The following is a 20,085-nucleotide window of genomic DNA, read 5'->3' as shown; positions in this document are numbered from 1 at the left end:
TTCAAAAGTTCGCTTACAAAAGGTAGTTCCTAAATTATATCTTATTGTTTTCAACAATACCCGTGTGTAAACAATCGAGTTCTGCAGTTAACGCAGCTGGAAATAGAAAATATATTTTTAAAAAGCAATGATGCCCAAGTAGCACGTTTGAGCCCAATTCAATCGAGAAATACAGCTTATAAGTTACATTTAAGGTGTACAATTAAAAACAACTAAGTTACATCGGTTACTTTTCTTGCAGTAAATATTTTAGTAATAGATACATATTTCATGTAAGAACTGGTTCCTTGGAAACGTTACATCTGTTTGTACAATGGCAAGGTTACAAGAATATAAAAATTGATCAGTCATATCTAGAAAACAAGACGCACCGTTTTTATGTCTTACGCATCTAAAATATTTCGATATTATATTTGTAATGATCCAACACCTAACTATAAACATCAAGAGTACTTTTTCACTTAATTAAACACACGAACAAGTATCCAGAGAGAATTTCTATCTTGCTTGCATTTTTATTATTGAGCAAGTCCTCTAGCTCTCAAGGTGTTAGTAATAAGATGCAAGCTTTCCATCAGCCACAAAACAAGCCAGAACAACTGAACTTGTAAGGTAAGAGCAGTATAATATTTGACCATTTGTACTTTTAAGAAGAGCTAAAACAAAACATGGAAACGTACTCAAGCCAGCTACAGTAAAATGCATTTTTTTCCCGGAAAGTATCCCAGTGAGTACAATGTTACTCTTAAAAAGTTTTGGTTGAGGCCCTGTTGGTGGGAAGGGGGATGCATGTCTCCAGTTTTCATGTCGCAATTGTGTCAAACGACTGAACGGCCGGTTTTTAGATCTACCCGTAATAGTTTTTAAGTTTACTGCTTTTCGTCTTTATTAGTTTGCCTTCATAAATACACGAATTGATTTTCTTTTACCGTGATTTGATTTTGTACCTTAGCTCCGTAAACTCGTTGACTTCTTCAACTATCTTCCCATGCAGGGTGATCAGTGCTGCAGCTCCTTCTGCTTCCTCAGCCAGGTTCTTGACATAGTCCTTCTTGTCCCTCTTGGCCATCCTTTTCATTTCTTTCTGCACCGGTCTTTCACCCTCTCTGATCTGTTGAATTTATCTTCACCTTCATCTGTTTCCTTTTATTGATCTTGTCCATTGTCCCTTGCTGTATCCATTCTTCTTTCTTCCTTCTTCTGAATCCCAGAATCGCCTCTCCTGCTTCGCACACTGTCTGGTGAAAATTGCTGAGGTCATGTTCTCCCGGTTTTTCCTCAAGGGCTTGAAAGCGGTTTCTGAGTTCCAGCTGAAATGCTGTCTTTATTTCTGGAACTTTAAGTTTGGCGGCATCGATCCTCCTTGCACTTTCTTTTCCCCTCTTGGTTTTGCGCAGCTGGATTTTGCTTGTTGCCATCAGCAGCATCATCAGCATCATCAGTTGCCTCTTCACGCCTTCACATCTAAGAGCGAGTTCTTCCACTTGCTGTTGATTATGACGTGATCAACCTGCGTATGTGTCTTGCCGTTTGGGGATGTCCATGTCATCTTGTGGATTTCTCTGTGCGGGAATAGGGTTCCACCAAAAGCCAAGTTGTTCCCCACGGACAAGTCACAGAGTCTGCGTCCATTATCGTTGATGTTACCTCACCCGTTCTCCCCCATGATCTTCTCACGGCCTTCATTGTCGTTTCCAACGCGAGCGTTGAAATCCCTAATCACACACAGCACATCGTGTGATGGTACCTCTTGAACAGCTTGCAGTAGCTGGTCTAGAAAACATTTTTCTTCGCCTCCTCTGCATCTTATTTAGCTTTACGTATTTCGGGTATTTGTTTTACGTATTTCTGGTATTTCGCAAAATACCGCAATCATCACATATAAAACATAACTTCTAACGAAAACTTCCATTGTACCTGGGGAAGGCTGGTTTAGCCGGCCAGCCGAAATGTAGTACAAAATTTTTTTTATCATCCTACGTTGTACCAATATCTTCTTTTAAATTCAGTCAAACTTGTAATCCGAAATACTATCAAAACTCCTCATTTGTATGGTATTTTTAGTATGCTTGGGGTTATCTTACGGAGACGAAGAACTCGTAACTACGGTGAGAACTTCACTGTAAGAGAATATTTAGCATTTTTTTTATTTACGCACAGGATATGGGCTCAGAAACAATCAAGTTGTTGATCTGTGGAAGTGGAAATGGAGCACATGCTTTTGCCGGCATTGCTTCATCCCTCCAAGGCACAGATGTGCGAGTGCTTAGTTTGTCTCATAACAAAGCGGACAACTGGACCACTGCAATGCAGATGAAAAACTTTGAAGTTACTATAGAACACAGGGGACAAGAAGACACTTGTATTTCCTCCAAACCTTCCTTGGTAACAAAAATCCCAGTGAAGGCCATGCGGGATGTTGATATTGTGGTGTTGTTGCTGCACGCAGGGGCACATCAGTATTACCTAGATGCCATTAAACCATACGTACAGCCTGGTGTTATTATCGTTGGTCTACCAGGGGCACCAGGTTTTGAATTTCAGGTGCGAGACGTACTTGGTGAGACTGCAAGGCAATGCACGATCATGAATTTTGAGTCGTTACCTTGGGTGTGTCGTACAACTGAGTTTGGCGCAAAGTGCAAGATTCTTGGCATCAAAAAGACCCTGTTTGGAGCCATACAGGTACCGTAATAACGGTGAATGGAAATTAAAAGAAAAATATCGCCAGTTTCTCTTGATCTTGGTTGAAAAGGTGAAATGAACTTTTAAGTGCATAGCTCGGGATTGAAAAAGCTAATATCACATGTCCGCACACAAAAACATGCCGTTAAAAAAGCTACCATAAAAGACCATACATCATACGGATGTTAACAAGAAAACATACTCAAAAAATCTTGATATAGATAAACCAGGGTTAGTTCCAATTCAAACGATACATTATTGTCGCCGAGAAAGGTAATGATCAAACTGTAGCTTACAGTAGAGGCAAGTAACACGACACATAGTTTATCACGATTCTGGCATGACTCTGGCATGAATCAAGTTAAACTCGTGCTAAGCTTAATACATAAGTTACGATAATTTTTAGCAAATGAGAATTATTCGTGCAATTACGTCAAATTCAGATTTTCGAATCAAAATGTAAATAATAAATAAATAATAATGTTCTTTACCCAGGGAGCTCACATCACCAAAGGTCTTATTCAGTGAGGCCCTGCAAAATAATAGTTAAAATTTAAAATTAAAAGATTAAAAAAATAGTCTTATGATTGCTGAAGCAACTTACCAGTATAAACCTGTTTGTCCATACACGAGTTACAAAGCGTGATACACTAAAAACTAAACAAAATTAATACGTCATCTTTATTTTCTATGGTCTCCCTATAACAAAAAAACCTGAGAACACACAATGAACTGCGAAATACTCGAGCAGCCTTCCGCGGGCACGATTATCATACTGAGTTTCTCGCTTGTCCGCCGTTTTGAAAATATTGTGTTTAAAAAGTTTATTGCCATGGTGACCGTGTTATGGTTGATGACGTAAGCCATTGTTTTTTCTTTTTCCAAATCTGGTATACTCTCGGACTATTTATAGGACAAACATTTTCGGATTTTTTTTTTTTTTCAGGCATTTAGTTTTTGTTTTTTTCCTATAGAACATATTTCCGTGGTTGCAAAACGCTATAACCGAAGTAAAAAAAAAATAACAAAAGAAAACATTTGACCGCCAAGAGGAAACACGACGTACGAGGAAACAGGAAGTAAAACTGCGCTTGCGTGGAAACCCGTAACTTGGCAACAATTCAAGATACTGATGGGCACTTCATAATACTTTATACGAAAGTGAAACTTCTTTAATGGAGGTTTCCGCATTCCTACATAGTAAAAGAAAACAAGTAGCTAGTGGTTGATTTCCACAAGAATGTGAAACGGAAAACCAACCAGGAAGTTTACAGTCGCTTTTAGTTGACTAGGAGGTGAAAATGCCAGTGTTTTCCGCCGTGAAACTACTTGCGACCCGCAAGTGTGCAACAATATTTCTATTTTTCTACAACGAATAATGAGTTTTGAAACACCTTGCAGTTGAAATAAGCATTGAGTGATAGTACATAAACTTGTATTATTTGCCACCGTTTTGTGCCAAGTATGACCTTCTCTGGTAGTAACGAATAGGAACACATTCTGTAAAACGTTCTATTCTTAAAATGAGACTAAATAGTTTGTTGTCAGAAGTAAATTTTCCATCGACTGACCGTTTTCAAAACCTCAAAATAGCAAGCAAAAGATTTAAGCAAAGACATGGCAAACGCCGGATATGAAGGTCTTCGATGAAAGTGAAGGAAGAGGTTGATTTGTTAATAATTAAATTCAGACCAGAGAACTTTAACATACGATGAAAGTGAAAGCGACTGTGCCATGAAGCAGCTGTGGTATAAAATATTTGCATCAGGATTTTCGTTTGAACGTCCCGTATTTACCGGATTTTTGCGACAGAGATTTTGGGGTTTATTTTCTTGAGGGCTTATTTTCAAAGCGGGCTGAACATTGCTGATGGAAATGCAAGTGATTATGACAGTTAAGTGTTCAGTGAAAATTGTATTTTACAATGGAACAATTACTGAGTCTTTAATTGTGCCACAATTGTTATCTCTTCTTTTTTCAACCTTGAGCATTCCAAAAGGTAAACTGACTGCTTTGGAAAGTATGTTGTTTCCATAAGGAAAACTGAACAGCAATAACAGCTGATGCGAGCTCTACAGGCCTGCAAATGATCCCTGCCCGCAAATGATCCCGGGACCGCAAATGATCCCCAAATTGGACCGCAAATGATCCCAGGACCGAAAACAGTCGCCTGACCATAAATGATGAATAAGCGTGGACTAAAGAATTTGGACAGGGGATTTAAATTTACTTAATACATTTTTTTATTAATAATACAACAATAAGAAAAACAATAAACGAAAGAGAGTGCACCGTATTTGATTGATTTAAATTCAAAACCACAACTTAAAAAAAATATATATCGCTATAGCTGTTAAATATGCGCCGATAACTAACCTATGACGTATAATTTATAATGGGATAATTTATTTGCGGCGAAATGCTTTTAGCTGATAGACATTCATTCACACGCAGTCACACAGCGTTCATAGTGACAATTATTGTGTCTAGACGAAAAGTCTGAGTCTCTCTATGGGTGTTTCCGAAGAAATCGAAGACGCAAAGATCACCACGGAAAAACGACTGAGGATCTCAAGATTGAAGCGAAGATCTGAAATTGACCGAAACTCTCGCGTGAACAAATTGAACACTCCGATATAAAGCTGTTAAAACTTGTTAACACTACAGAAAATATCTGTAATTTTCTGAATTTTGGCATTTCACCACGTTTCACGGGAAGAAACGAACGAAGATAAAACGAAGGTATGCTTAAAAAACGAAGGTTTGCAAAAAATATTGCGAAGAAATCAAAGACTATGGGTACCCATAGAGAGGCTCAAGTCTAGAAGAAAGTTGGGTTTTGATGCTGATTTCAATCATCTCCGCCTCTTTTTATCATGCTACTTTCTTTCAAAATCTGTGGTATATTTTTTCCTTTGAATGTTTTTACATATCAGGTCACTGAAATTAAACTGACACAGGAAACACAACTGAAAATTCTCTAAAAAACGTAATTCATTTTCGCGTAGCTTTCAGTACAGAGGCTGAGATGATTGACAGTAAGAAATTTGCACGTTCAAAAGTGACAGCTCTACGCGTGCGGTATGCAATAAATCTACCCAGAGCTAGAGACTCTGTGGTACTAACTCGATCGTTTACTGTATTTTATTTAATATTTGCAAGAGCAAATTGTGAAGGGAAATGTGTTTTCAAATAATGGTTTAAAGATAAACTACAATTGTGTCATAATCTCCAAAATTCGCACGTAGAAATCTTGTGCGCTTCCAACTGAAGGAAAAGGAAGCTCGTGTCTACCGAGGCAGCACACTAGAAAAAAGTTCTAAGTGGTTAATTAGACAGCAGGAGCATTTTCGACTGAGATTCATGTTTGTTTTCAGGATAGATAGTCACATGTTAATGTTGTTATTTCGCGCGATATTTTCACCGCTTTTTATCGTTGCGTTTTTGCATGAGGAGCTTGTCTTTTATAAATATACATCCATAGACTATTCATAAAGTCCACGCTATTCCAAGTATTTTGTTGTATCATTTACGCGAATCATTTCCGGTCTTGGGATCATTTGCGGTCCAATTTGGGATTATTTGCGGTCCCGGGATCATTTGCGGGCCTGTACAGAGCTTCTCGCATGCTAGAGATCCACGGCTAAACTATCGTTACATATGTATGTTGCTGTCTGAAAAGTGTTTAGTAAAAATTGTATTTTTTAGCAGAATAATTATTGAACCTTGAGTTGTGCCAGAATTTTTACCTGCTTATCTGAAAGTATATACTGCTGCTGGTGTTGTCGTATAAATTACATGACATTTATCGGTGTGCTAGAATACGATTTTTAGTAATGAGCCATTAAAATTCTGCTCATGACATTTTGGAAAATATCCTTTTATTTCTACAGACAGACAGACAGACAGACAGACAGACAAACAGACAAACAGATAGACAGAGAGATGTTTATTGCGCTATTGCTGACAGTTAATTATTATTTTAATAAACTCGTAGTATGCGAAAAATTAAAAAGTATCTGTTAAAAAAAGCTTTAAAATATGTTCTTTGTGGAAGGCAAGCAAAAAATTCTGAGCGTTTCATTTGTTCTGGAACAACGCGCTTTTGTTGAACTCAAGGCACAGTTTCCGAGAAACGATTAATTATGCATGCAAACATAATAATAATAATAATAATAATAATAATAATAATAATAATAATAATAATAATAATAATAATAATAATTTCTATAGCGCTATTTAGCTAATCTTTCATAGCGCTTTACAATCACTATGCTAAAATATAAAAACAAATATGCTAAAATATAAAAATAAAATATAAAAATACCTAACATAATACTTCAGCCAGCCTTAAAGATAAATTCCAGTCCGTACTACGCAATCTCGGCTGCAATGTTTATGTGAGCCCACACGAAGGGAATGTTTACAAGCAAAACTAAAAATTCCGCGACAAACTTACCTTTTTCTTCATTATTAACGCCAGATATCCTTGCAGAACAAATAATAACGAGTAGAAGAACCTTGACGCTATTTCAAACCGACGTTTTAGCTCATCGGAACTTCTTGTACGAAACGAACTGTAATGGCGGACTAAAAAACGTCATGTATGCTGTCACCGAAGTGTAACGTTTCAACGAATTCAAAACAAAAACGTAAACAAACCCCGAGTCTGCGCAGTACGGACTGGAAATCAGCTTTAAGCTTGTGTACTCAACTTTTCGAACGTTATTAGAGTTGTGTTATTTTATGACTGTTAATTATATATCTGAAGGGGTTTGTACAAATTCGTTTCAGTTGGGACTTGTTACTACATTTTCTTGTGTGTTCACCTTGTGATTTTGTCCCTGCTCAGCACATGTCTCTTTGCGGGTCAGCATCTTTATTTCCGTATGTAAAGCCTTATAATTGTATTCTCAAGTCTCAATCGTCCACCAAGCTTTTGTGAACTTGAGCTGCCTGTTAAATGACTCTCAAATACCACCGAAATACCGGCAAACATATGCCAGTAGGCATTATTTCGTCCAGTCTGCAGAACTTAAAAAAGGACCTGAAGAGTTAAAACTTACCATTTCAGAGATAACAAAAATGAAGAAGCGATCGATATCTCTACGAGTACTTGAGCATAATACGCAAGTTACAAAACGTGATGCACTACAAATTAGACAAAATTAATACTTTGTCTTCGTTTTCAATGCTTTTCCTATAAAAAATATCGAGGTCACACGATGAACGGCGAATATACTCAAGTAGCTGTCCGGTACGATTATTATAGTTTCTCGCTTGTCCGCCGATTTAATAATATCGTGTTTGAAAAGTTCATTGCCATGGTGACTGTTTAATTTTTGGTGACGTAAATTTTTCAATTTCTCTTTTACAAAAGCGTTTTTAGAAATAAAGCATATAAGTATAAAGTAGTGGGTGTTAAAGTCCTTGGAGTTCGTCTCTGGTGGTAACGGATGGAAAACGTTTTACAATTCAAACGACACTCGAGAGTTTATTGTCAGAAGTAAAGTTTACACCCACTGACGGTTCTTGGAAGCTCGAGATAGCAAGCAAAGACATAGCAAATGATATATACGTCCTCGATGAAAATTAAGGAAGAGATTGTTTACATGTTCTTTTGCATAAATATGTTAATAAATAAATGCAGTCTAGAGAACTTTAAGATACGATTGAAATGAAAACACCAGACTTGTCAACTTGAGGGATTCGAAGATCCTTCAGACGAGGCCACTTGTGGATGTCACTAGCTGAGGTTATACAGTTCTCCAAAGTAGGTAGATTGGGCAGGGCTTACACCTTCGGCGACTGGACAACACTGGTTATTCCCGCTCCGCGTTTAGCCGCTACTACTTCCAAAGACACCAGTTCCACATCTGCACTTTCACTACTGTTGACGGTGGTTAGGGGAGGATTCGTCAGGTTGCCTTTCACATCAAGTTTGTCAATCAAAGCCTCAGAGCAAAATGTCTTAATGCTTCCTGAATCAAGCAAGGCACGCGTGTAGTGATAAACGTAACTGATTCACCCTTGACTCTCACTTTCACAGGAACTATGGGTAGTACTAACTTGATCTGACAATGCTTCGGTGAGCTACAGGTGGCTTTCAATTTGCTTATCACCAGTTCCTGGAGTAGGCTTTGCCTGCTGTTCACCAGAGTACTTCGCAGTACAACCTTCTACACCACAAACAATACCTGCTCTGCACTGGCTCGCCAGGTGTCTACCATCAAAACAACAGAAGCAAAATTCCCTACCCCAGACAAAACTTAGCTTTTCTCCTGGCGACATTGCTATAAACTGGGAACAAACACTCCAACCGTGAACCCTTTACACAGCCAAAACACACACAATTCAGGCTTAGCGTCCTTAACCTTAAAACCATTTCTGTTACCCAGAGGTACTGGGCGTTGCTGCGACTCATCAGCTTGCACCCCAAAACTAGCTCATTTGCCTTTTTCTTGCTTCTGCGGCCCTCTTTCAATTAGATCCTTATACTTGCTTTTCGAAACTCTAAACACAGAATCAGTGGCCTCACGAGTGACTTCCGAGACGAATCGCATTAAATTGGCAATTGAGGGATATTTGTCAGTTGTTTCCAAGGTCTTAACCACCAACTTTCTCCAACGACCTTGAAGGAACCGTGGCAATCTTTCAACAGTCTTGACCATACCAGGTCGTATAAAGGTCCGACTCTGACTTTTTTAACCCACATTTCAGAAATTTTTTAATCATCTACAAACCTTTCTTTCAGCAGAGCTCTCGCCTTTGCATATCCTGGTGAAGGACTTATAACATCACAACACTCGATACCTTTGAGAGCTTCACCTTTGCAAAATTCTAAAACCCAGAATCGCAATACCCCTGAGTTTTTATCCTTCACTGGCTATAAGACGTCCTCAATATATATCTTGCTAAATGTTTTTAGCTCGATAGAAAAAGAAATAATTGTCGGAAACGTGAATTTAGCAAGCCATCGTGATATCATAAGGATTTATCCGGTTAAACAAGTTGCTGTTGCTCCTAAACGAGCATGGGCATCCCCCGTTTTTATTTCAAAATTTAAGTTCCTATAGCATAAACAATCAGTGGGCAAAGTCTGACAAAAATCTCAGTGCAGGTTCTATTTCAGTGGAATAAACGTGAAACAAAGACTTGCATATTTTGGGGGCATCTTTCGGCCTCATTTCCAACATCGATGGCAAATAAACAAAAGGAAAGCGATCAAACTATCAAGTTTTCACAAAACGCTTCGCAAACTGCGAAGCGCACATGGTTTCTAAGATCACGTGACCCACACGACGGGGGTACGGAAAGGGGCGGGACAACAAACTGTCTCTGACAAAAGGGTTGTTGGTGAGTAAAATGACAATGTATGGTTCTGTTGAAATAACCTAATTCTTCCTCCAGAATGAAGAAAATGCATTCTGAGAGCAGTGCAGCGGATAACCAGAACTAGATATCTGGTGACGTCACCAGAAATAGCAATATGGCCGCCGAAGCTAGGCACACTATACATTCTCTTTTCTGAGCTCTTTTTGTGGCCAAAAAGTGGCCTTTTCCCACAAGGCTTTGCACACAATACAATAGAACAATAGAGATTTGTTGCGTGGAGAAGAAAATGGCGTTTTGCGAAGCTTTCACGAGTTGCGAGGCCGAAACCGTACCATTTTGTGCTATTTTTGCTCTGTTTTCGACGCGACAGGACGACACATAAATGGAAAAATCAGGTATGTAGCATTTTTTGTCCTCTTTGGAAAAAATATGTCGTAAATTTGTATGAAATTTGCTTTTACATGGTGTTATTTTCGTGTTGTTCCATGACTGCATCGCTTGTTCCACGGCTTTCGAAGATGCAATTATGTAGTTCGCCAGATGTGTTTCTCGTTGACCGATCACACATGCCATGCTGTGGACCCGATTTGAAGCTGTATTTATTCTTATTCCCCATCAGTATACTTGGCTAAAAACAATACAAATAATTTATTCATCTTGTTTATCACATAAAAGCACAGCCACAAATAAAACAGCTCTGCATACAAATTAAGAAACTCCAGTTATAGCTGGTGTTTTTTTGTGCATCCAGTTTGCAATTTTGTCTTTTTGTCATGGGTGTGGTCATTCTGGTCAGGCTGTAGCATTAACTGTGGTTCCCTGTTTTATGAGTCCAATGAGTCTGAATAAATGAGACAATTAAAGTGTTTTTCACACAAAGGTAAATTTGTATCCAGGCAAAATTATTGTGGTTCAATAGGTTATAACTACCTTTGTGTGAAAAACACTTTAATTGTCTCATTTATTCCGGTTTCTGAAATTTGCAGAATGCAGAATGCAGAATGCAGACTAATAGAATATATTGTGTTACCTTTACCATTATTGAAAGCTAACCGTAAACAGGCTAACCGAAAAGCTATTTAGGCTAACCGGAGTGTGTAGTAGGCTAACCACCTGAGTGAACAGTTCACTCCAGTTAGCCTACTACGCACTCTGGTTAACCTACTATACACTCCGGTTAGCCTGTTTACGGTTAGTTTTCAATATAATGGTAAAGGTAACACAATATATTCTCTTAGTCTGCATTCTGCAGTCTGCATTCTGCATTCTGCAAATGTCATACACCGTTTTTGAGTTAACATCTCTTATATAATTTATTATTTGTGGGAGGTGCAGTGATTGAGCGGTCCGCGTTTCCAACCCGGCCAGGGCACTGTGTTGTGCTCTTGGGCAAGGAGAGTCTCTCCCCCACCCATATGTATAAATGGGCACTATTGAATTTACAGTCAGGGGTAGCCCTGTGGTGGGCTAGCATCTTGTCCAGGGGTAGTAGAAATATGCCTAGACACTTAATGCTACAGAAATCAGGATAAGCTCTGGCCTTGATGAGCCACTAGGCTCAACAACAGGCTTTACCTTCTGTTATTATTTGAATCATGCACTCATGGCTCATTGACTTATTTGACATCATTTAAACTTTGATTTTATTTATAGTATTTTTGTAGTATTTACTTTATTGCTTTTGTATGACTTGTTTAGATGAGGGTGATTGACTGAATTTTAAATTCATGTTAACATTTCTGGCACTTGAAAATAAGAATTTTAATTTGAGAGCACCTTTGATAATTATAATAATTTTACATGTATATCCAAAGCTCCTGTGATTGCTGTTCTCCCCTATTTTAACTGCTTAGCTATCCACCATATTATCCTTAATTTAAAACCATATTAGATTATGATCCTACATGTAGGATCCTTTGAATTCTGACAAGTACAGATTTTTTTATTATGGATGAAACACAAGATAAAAAGTGAAACTAGCCACCTGGTAATTAATTTTGGTGGACATGATTGGGGTATGGGGAGAATCTGGGCTGGCCTGGTACATGTGCTATTTTGACAAATCTTGTTTTCTCTGTATCATCACCCATGGTATAAATGTTACCACACTTTTCCACCAAATTTGACTATCTCTTGCTGTCCAATAATGGGGGAATGTTCACATGGTAAAGCACCATACAATACAGTGAATGCACAATTCAACAAATGGGGCTATCATCTTTTCAATTCAGACCTTGGCATCATATTGTAAAATTTTAGTGGCTGTGGAGATTGCGAGAAATGGTAGAATATTGTTTGGGAATCTTGATCTAGCTAAAATCCACAGTTCAACAGCATGTAAATGCTGACAGAATCATTTTCCCTTCCCAGAGATAGCTAGTATATGTAAAAGGATGGAATAATTAGTGAGTTGAGCTGCTCTCATTGCACTAATACAATTTGCTAAATCTTATTTTTTGCAGGTTATGGCAAGAAAGCAGTAACAGGAAAAGGAAGTTATGATATGATCAATAAACATAATAAAATAACTTTTGAATGAGTGATGTTGAATGCTATAATCAAGTTACTGTAATGTTCGTTTCAACCCTGCTTGCACACAAAATACAAACACAGCAAAATTTTGAGTATAAACAGAAAGTGAATGAAGTGTCTGAGGCAGCAGCAAAGAAAGATACCTAACATGGGTTTGTTAAAATCTGAATTCTGTGCCGGAATTGAAAGCTGTAGTGGCAGTCAATTTTTAGAAACGAATGACAATTAATTACATTTTTTACCTCAAGGAATATTGTTATCAGGATAATCCTGAACAAAGTATTAGAACTTTTGAACATACATGTACCTGGAACATTTTCGAAGACTAAATGTTTTTATTAATCACTGAAACATTGAATGTGACACAGAAACGATCCCATCGAAAAATCTGTGCTAAATTGTATTTAGCCTGCGAGCAGGCTCTCATTTCGGGCGCACGACGTGGATCTCTATTTGAAACGTGTACTACAATACTTCAACTGTCATAATGGCCTGATGAAAAATTATATTCAGCTGCATTAGACATATTAAGGCCGAAGCATCTTTCTTTCGTTTACGATGCTTTGGCTGTCAGCCTTGAAATCAACATCTTGTGCAAAAAATCCTTTATAATGAAAAGTACAGCGCAGTGCGGTGGAATCTTGAGTTACCAAACTTCAGAGGAAACGAAAATTGATTCGAGAAAGCGTGCGTTAAATTGAAGCGTAAATCCACAAGTAACATACATCAAAGGAAAACAACCACTGGTTTTAGTTATGCGGAGCTCGAGGTTCAAGAAAACGTGGGTTAATCGGGATTCTACTTATACCATTCGAGCTTGTTGTATTCGTTCATGGAAGACTCGGGGACCGACGCCATATTTGCTCAGCGTCCTACTGGAGCTTAGTCCTTTCGCGGTCTGAACAATGTTTTGGTCGGTGAATGAGCCAATCAGAACACAGGAAATCATATATCCAGTTCTGGTTATCCGCCGAACTGGAGAGGCTTAATTTTTAAAAATTTTCCGGGGGAGCATGCCCCAAACCCCCGAGAGCTCGCCTTTCGCTCGAGTACTCCCTTCTCCGCCTAATCCTAAACTTTTGCCGGCTACTCTGATTCTTATTGAAACCCTGGGTCATACGTGAATTTAAAGGGAATTCTCCTTTATTAACTGTGGCATAAAATATTCGCTTCAGGAACTTCATAATAATAAGAAGAATAAAATAAAACGTAAAGACGCAAAAAACCTTGTGGCCCTCCATTTTTTTTTTCAACATACGTAAAATAAGCCCATAAATAATTCTGACATAAGTCAGGCCTTAGTTTTTTTGTGTGTGTATTCAGATATTAATTTAAGATATATAAATATTTTAGAACCTAACATCTTTATATAATATATAAGCTACAGTCAATAGACCTCTTTTTACTTTAAAATAACAATCGTGCATCCTAAACAAGAAAAAGCAATACTCCAAGCCGGAAAAAAGCTTGATCACAACGCTCTGATTTTATCCTAACACATGTAGAGTGATCCCGCGTGTCTTGTTTCTCAGATCGCTTTTCATTTGTTTTAGGGTGAGTGATGGAACCCTGTACAGCCTCTGCATCATGCGCATTTGGAGCTTTTGGTCTAAAGATCTCTGTGTCAGGCCCTCCATTGCTTGTGTTCGGAATCGTCACTGTGGTGGTTGTGGGTGTCGTGGCTGTTACCGGGATTGTTGCCTATTGCTATCTTAAAAAGGACAAATGCTGCCATTAACAATGAAATCGTCTGCTGCTTAATATGAAACATATGCCAATTAGTTAAAGTTAATTCAGATCGGAATTACTCTTGTCTAAAATCAATAGTGTTATAACACGTCTAGTTATGCAGTGGTTAAGATTATGTCAGTAGACCCGTAGTATACCGTAATAATTCGATTTAGTGCCCCCCTTCCGATAAGTGCTCTCCCTTTGGTGTCGTTTTCTTAATAATCGCCCCTTTTCCAATAAGTGCCCTCTCTTGCAAAAGTGCAAGAGAATGCTTCATATTCTCTTGAAAAGTGACATTCAGACATTGACATAGAATAAGGTAATTAGACGAGTGAATTGCGTGGCATGCTTTCTCGTCTCAACGTAATATAGAACATAGAGAACAAGCGAATTATGACTATGCGAACCCTTATTGTTACAGTTCTTAAGTAACAGTATCGGTTGTTGTGCCTTAATGTAAAAGTCGAAAAAGAAATAAACGCTCCTTTCTACAATAAGCGTTCTCAGGCGCCAAATCGAATCATTACGTTAGATTGTAGAGAAATCGCTATTCTTATTAAACAGGACTTTTGATGAATGTAGAACAATAGCCAATAAGGGTGGCATGTATTTTAGTACAGTTACTGTGCACTGAATTTTTTTCAGATAGTTTTTGTGTTCCACAATATTCAAACAATAAATGTGCTGTTTAAGGTCGCGGGGGACACCTTATTTCATCATTATGCATTTATTTAAAGCGTATGCACGAAGTGCAACGACTGACATCGACAACTTTACGAGATATTTATGACTGGAAAAAAATATGAGCGCGTGCGCGTCATGTGTTCGCGTGTAGCACGGATTGTGAACAAAATGTTTACTCAAAATTGACGTATGGATCTTAAAAAAATTCTCCTTTTTCCTTACATTCTAAAACAAAGAAAAGTGTTATAACTCTTAAGGAATTTTAACCAATTTACAGCAACACTTAGCTTTATGAATTTATATAGATTGTAGGAGGAGTAATCACAATAATATTCATAAACAATCGTGTCTTTTTTGAAACGCATTGTTCTCACAATTAAAGCATGGAATATAATTATTAATATTACCATAATTACATCTCTCCTTTGGAAATCGTGTTTTGATCGGGACACCTTCGGAAATCTCAAAGTTTGGACTTTTCCGACAATTTTGTGGCAGAGAATTCAGCGCGGATACAAAACTTCATGACCTGCCACTGCGGAGAGTTAAACTAGGAACACTGTAGTGTGTCATAACAGAAGCGGAATTTTAAAAGAGCGCTTTTAGAAAGAGGTAGAAGGCATTAAATTCAAATTTTCGCATTTAAACCATCATAACTTCCTGGCAAACTTAAAATTAAAAAATCCGCTTTTGTTATGACACACTAGAGATATTGACTGATCAGTTTTTGCCAAGATCACAGTGTGCTGTCTCATAGTCGATCCGTAAACTCTGCCACCAAATCATGTATCTCGTAATTTGTAACTTACGAGGCTATATCACCGCCGTTAAGTACAATCCACCAAATAAAAGATGATAGTCATAATCTTTCATCATTTCTATAGGTCGCTGTAAAATGTAAGCTTAATCGCACCCATAACAACCGAAATATTAGCCTTTTAAAAGATGCAGGACAAACAAAATTTCGCCTCATGAATTTATTCATGCACAGGTATCCCCCGCGACCTTAATGGGCATTTGTAATTTGTTACTTTAACAAAATTATAAATTTAAAGTCAACACTCTAGACTAACAATCAATTCAAGTTTTGTTTCGAGGCTCATTTTGAGCACTGAAATCTTCATTTGAAGACAGCAAGTTTGACACGGAAACGGTTGAATGAAACCAAATTTGCATTAAACCTGGAGTCATTACTTCATTTCAGTTTTACTATTGTTTAGGACGCTTCACCACTTTGGCTGAAAGCATAAAATTAACGTAAGGGACTGCGCAATAATTATCAGGGAGCGGGGTTGGAAAATTGGCATCATTGGCATCAAGTAAGAAAATATTAGGTAATACCCCCTTTTGAAGGAATGACGCCTCCCTCCTTTTATATACAAATGCCCAGCATTTCCTTTTATACATCCACCTGTTATTGTAGTCAAATTGTTGTTATAGAAAAGCTTCACAGCTTGTTAGGGACTTTGTATCTTAAGGGTCGATAACAGAGCTTTTCAAAATTATCTCAAGAATGCCAGTCCTTAGAACTTTGTTTTACATCAAGTGAATATTTTCAGTAGTTTTTTTATTCACATCACCTGCAGTTTCTCTGTCTGTCTGGCTGTTGTTCGTTTAGTTGATTGATCCATCTGTGTATTTTTGACATTATAAAGTTAAGTTTTAAGTTTATAAGTTTATGGTCCTGCCATCAGATTTTAGAGCTTCTGAGTTATAGCTATATTAAAAAATAAGGACATTGTGCCATGCATATTGTATATCAGTAACTAGGCTGCATCAAGCCGTTCAGTGACAACTACAAACACTTGGAATAAAAAGTTAAGCCCCCCCCCCTCCCTTATTTCCTTGCTTGTCCTCAGTTGCTTTGATTTTACTTTATTCCCCCCGGTTTTCCAACCACCCACCCTGATAACTGTTGCACAGTACCTAAGGTAAAAATTTGTGTAAGAGCTTGAGACAAATCAAACCTGTGTAGCATCCAATAAATCTATTAAACCTGGCAAAAACACTGCGTTTAAACTAATTTCTGCTAAAATTACTGAAAACCTTTCAGCACCTATTCCATTTTGCAGTGTCGTTTGCAGTCATTTTACCGAGGAAAGCTGTCTTTTCCACTTCTTTCAAGAATTCTGGACAAGCTGCCATGCGATATGATAAGTAGCCTTTTTTGGCAAACTGAGGCACCTGTTTGTTTGTTTTTTGTTTTTGTTTTTCAGTTTTTTGAAGGAGGAAGAGTATTAAACCATGGACATCGCGTCAGTCACTGGCCAGTCATAATTTCTTTAATTTCTGGCTACGGCCCTGCGTAATATTAATATATCAAACACGAGATATATCGTTAAATTACATTTTCAAACACGGAGAAGAGAATTAAAATTGCTAATTCTTCATGGATCTTTGCCTCCAAAGCATAGTGCTGGTTACAGCACCCTATACTACTGAGGTTAATTCGGAAAATGACTAGGTTTTCATGTCATGGTCCGGGTTTAATTAGTTCACTTGGCTATGTTTACACGGGACCGGTCCGGAACGGATCCAGAGCTGGACCTGCTATTTTGCAGGTCCAGTTATGGATCCGTTCCGAACTTGTACTGGTTCGTTTTCCAGAACGGTCCCGTGTAAACACCTGGATAGGTTCCAAACGGTTCCGAGTAAACAGAGGCCGATCCGCTCCGGTCCAGTTCGGTACGGTTCCAGCCAAAGTCTTATTATATCTGTTTCTGTAATGGGCCCCTGATCTAGATTCGTTACAGTACTGTAGAATCCCGATTTCTCGAACATCGAGGGAAACGAAAATAAGTTCGAGAAATCGGGAAGTTTGAGAAATTGGGGGTAAAATTGTTGTGCTCGCCTGAGGGAGGAGAAACCACTTTTAGCTTGAGTTATCGGAAGGTTCAAAAAAACGGGATTCATCTGTATTCACTGTCACAGTAACAAATGGTAAAAAAATAAAAACAAATATTAAACACTTGCTAGTCTACAATTATATGTGCTTCACCAACCACGACAACTCTCACATTACGTCTCACTTCTTCGCAATCCAATAACATTTATATATGAATTTTTTCCAGATAAATACGTTTGTGGCCTTAATGTATCAGTCAAATCCAAGAGCGCCCATCTCCCCCCCCCCCCAGTCAAACCCCGGGCATTTGACTTTGAAAAAATGCTCCAATTCCCCACTATGTTGGCAGTTTGCACGGTCAATATACCCCACCGGTTTAGGTTTCAGAGCGTCAAATTCCGCACCCTTTTCAGATATTAAAGACCGAAAGATATCTTAAGGTTACTATTGTTAGCCGCAACTAATTTTAGCGATTTTATCTTAGCAAGAATTAGCGCCTATTTAATTTAGCGATTTTCCTGGATTTTCCTTGACCTTAAATAAAATAGCCGGCGATATCGTGATGGAAATAAATGTTTTGCCTTCTCGTTCCTAGTTGATGGGATTTTACTACGTGCCCCAGGCTAAGCCGGCTAAGAGGGTCGAGAATGAAAGGTTTAGTAAAAGAACAAACTCACTTGAAATTGAACGAGTGAACGAACATTCAAATTGCCAACTAGAACAACGTTACCGGCATCCATTCTGTAAAGAATTTTCAAGTCGACTATATTTAATTTTGTTTCACTTTGGGTTGGGAGGAGGGTACGCATGTTTAACGAGTATTAAATTTGACCGAGACAAATTATAGCGAGTACTAACTTTAGCGATTTTCGCCCTTAGTAGCCGCTAACAACAACCACTAACCTTAATGTAAACTACAACAAAGCGAAGAAAACGCTGATAAGTACGTATTTTGTTTCGTACAGCTTGAAATTGCCCTTTATAGCTCTTCTAATACGTTATCTGAGAAAGGCTTCTGGTAAAAGCATATTGATAGCACAATAATAAACATATTATATCTTCTGACAAAAATCCGCACTTTAATGCTTTACGATAATGGCAAATGGATACCGTACCACTGACTTACGTGTATTCGATGGTCAAATAAGCGACCTGGCAGACGACGTTTTGTGTCAAATCCCCACTATACGGAGCTTACCTCGAGTCAATTACCCAGGGAGGCATTGACATTCACATTGCCCAGGGAGTCAATTGCCCAGGGAGGGAATTCCCAAGAGGGAATGGGTGTTCTCGAGGTTTGACTAATGGTTAATTAATGGTTAATTAATGGTTTGACTAATGCATAAGCTGAGGGTCTCAATGGGGTTAACTGTTAGCCGTAAAACGGCCAAAAATTTAGCTGTTAGGCGTAAAAACTGGAAAATTTTAATCATTAGCCGTAAAATATGTTAACCGTAAAAAATCGGTCAGTAATAATAAATAAACCAAACGTGTTCACGTCATCGTCCCAGAATGGCCCTGAGACCTAAAATATGTTTTTTTCAATAATGGAAATTAATTTCAAACTTTTTAAAACAATTAAAATTAACTTTAACTTCTGTTAACCGTTATAGAAATAAATTAACCGTTTGCCGTAAAAAGCCGAAATTTTAACCGTTAACTGTAAAAGCCACCACCTCATTGATACCCTCTTAAACTAGTATTAAACTATTCGCTATATACCTCGATTGCTTGATCGTTAATTTCAACCACAGTCAATGTTTTAGTATTGCGAAACATTCTCCAACAGATTGAGGCCACTCAAGGTCTGAGACAAAGACTCCTTAATTGCCTCGATGGCCACCATGACTGATAAGCCAGCACACTGAAAAGATTCCCAGAATTCAAAGAAGTTTGAGTCTTGTTCGTCGTGCCTAGGCCCCGCCGGCTAAAAGACGCGAAAAGGACAAGCGATAAACACCACATTGAAAGTGAAAGTAAGCCAGCTGGAAGCTTGAGGTTAGTCAATTTCTCATAAAATTTCAAAGCAAAATTGCGAAACAAAGCAAGTCATGGATGTTTAACTTGTTTTCTCTGTTTTCCCTAGGACGCTTGCAGTCGCTTGAAGTTGACAGGAAGGTTAAAGTGCCACTGCAGTTGTTTTCCGCGGCGAAACTTCTGAGAGCGGAAGCGATACCATCGACAGTTCATTTTATTGGGAGCCAGACGCAAGTATGCACCAATATTTTAATTTCTCTACAGCATAAGCGCGTTTGGAAATAAACTAGTTCGGC

The 20,085-nt window shown here is 38.2% G+C and overlaps 2 long non-coding RNA genes across 2 annotated transcripts in view; both read left to right on the top strand.

Annotated features, from left to right (window-relative positions):
- Positions 1-10,175: 10,175 nt before the first annotated feature.
- Positions 10,176-12,548, top strand: LOC144634401 (uncharacterized). The gene is made up of 2 exons (XR_013567194.1): positions 10,176-10,415; positions 12,483-12,548. It is a non-coding gene; the product is annotated as an uncharacterized LOC144634401 (long non-coding RNA).
- Positions 12,549-19,748: 7,200 nt separating this feature from the next.
- The window catches only part of LOC144636199 (uncharacterized), a 30,721-nt gene continuing 30,384 nt past the window's right edge, over positions 19,749-20,085 (top strand). The window contains exons 1-2 of the long non-coding RNA XR_013567486.1: positions 19,749-19,810; positions 19,899-20,023. This is a non-coding gene — a long non-coding RNA (uncharacterized LOC144636199). The remainder of the gene's footprint in view (positions 19,811-19,898; positions 20,024-20,085) is intronic.

The sequence above is a fragment of the Oculina patagonica genome, chromosome 13, assembly GCF_052425735.1.
Source record: "Oculina patagonica isolate OP01 chromosome 13, crgOcupat, whole genome shotgun sequence".
NCBI lineage: Eukaryota > Metazoa > Cnidaria > Anthozoa > Scleractinia > Oculinidae > Oculina > Oculina patagonica.
This window is presented reverse-complemented; position numbering and strand designations above follow the sequence as displayed.